Here is a 1193-nt window from a genome sequence, read left to right on the forward strand (position 1 = left end):
AGTTTCGGGTTCACTCAATCTAGGGTTTGGTGGCTCATCATAAGCGTTCCCACTTTGTAGGGTAATGGCATTGGCTTGTCCTCTCGGATTTTGTTGAGGTTGTCCAGGGAATTGTCCTCCAGGTGTAGTCTGAGGGGCTTGGTTTAAAGCTACCTGAGAGATCTGGGTTTCAAGCATTTTGGTATGAGTAACTATTTGGTCAACCTTGGTTCCTAACTGAGTAATCAATTCGTTAACATGAATGTTTTGGTTCATGAACTCCTTGTTTTGTTGGGTTTGAGTGGTGATAAAATTTTCCATAATTTTCTCAAGGCTCGGTTTTGGTGGTACAGGTTGCATAGGTTGATTTGATCTAGGGGCTTGATAACTAGGTCTCGGAGGTGCGTTATTTTGAATAGGGTTATTGTTTTTATAGGAGAAGTTCGGGTGATTCCTCCATCCAGGGTTATAGGTATTCGAATATGGGTTCCCTTGGGTGTAGTTCACTTGCTCAGAGTGGGTTTCGTTTAATAGACTGCATTCTGCAGATTGGTGTCCTTTGGTTCCACATATATCACAATCTGACGAAACTGCGGCTACGGTATTCGGGTTTATGCACATATGCTCGACCTTAAGGGCTAATGCGTCCATTTTAGCTTGCATCATGTCTATAGAGCTTAGTTCATGCACTCCTCCTTGGGCTTCCTTCTTCTCAACTGTCGCTCGTTCGACTCCCCATGATTGATGGTTTTGAGCCATATCTTCGATGAGGGCACTAGCTTCAGGATAAGGTTTGTTCATCAGAGCACCGCCTACGGCAACGTCGATGGTCATCTTTGTGTTGTAATGAAGTCCATTATAGAAGGTTTGAATGATTAACCAATTTTCTAAACCATGATGTGGGCATGCTCGTAACAACTCTTTATATCCCTCCTAAGCTTCGAACAACGATTCTCCTTGGTTTTGGGTAAATCTAGTTATATGGTTTCGAAGAACGGCAGTTTTACTCGGGGGAAAATATCTAGCAAGAAAAACTCTCCTAAGGTTATCCCAAGTCGTAATGGAATTGGGTGGAAGGGAATCTAACCATGATAGGGCTTTATCTCTGAGGGAAAAAGGAATTAATCTTAAACGTATTGCCTCAGGAGAAGCTCCATTGGTTTTAAAAGTGTCTGCTAATTGAAGAAATATTTTTAAATGTTAGTTTGGGTTCT

General features: G+C 42.0%; 1 non-coding gene across 1 annotated transcript; it reads left to right on the plus strand.

The window, feature by feature from the left end:
- Positions 1-868: 868 nt before the first annotated feature.
- On the plus strand, positions 869-975 carry LOC127116253 (small nucleolar RNA R71). Its single transcript, XR_007801217.1, has one exon. It is a non-coding gene; the product is annotated as a small nucleolar RNA R71 (small nucleolar RNA).
- Positions 976-1193: the final 218 nt, after the last annotated feature.

Source organism: Lathyrus oleraceus, chromosome 1, assembly GCF_024323335.1.
Source record: "Lathyrus oleraceus cultivar Zhongwan6 chromosome 1, CAAS_Psat_ZW6_1.0, whole genome shotgun sequence".
NCBI lineage: Eukaryota > Viridiplantae > Streptophyta > Magnoliopsida > Fabales > Fabaceae > Lathyrus > Lathyrus oleraceus.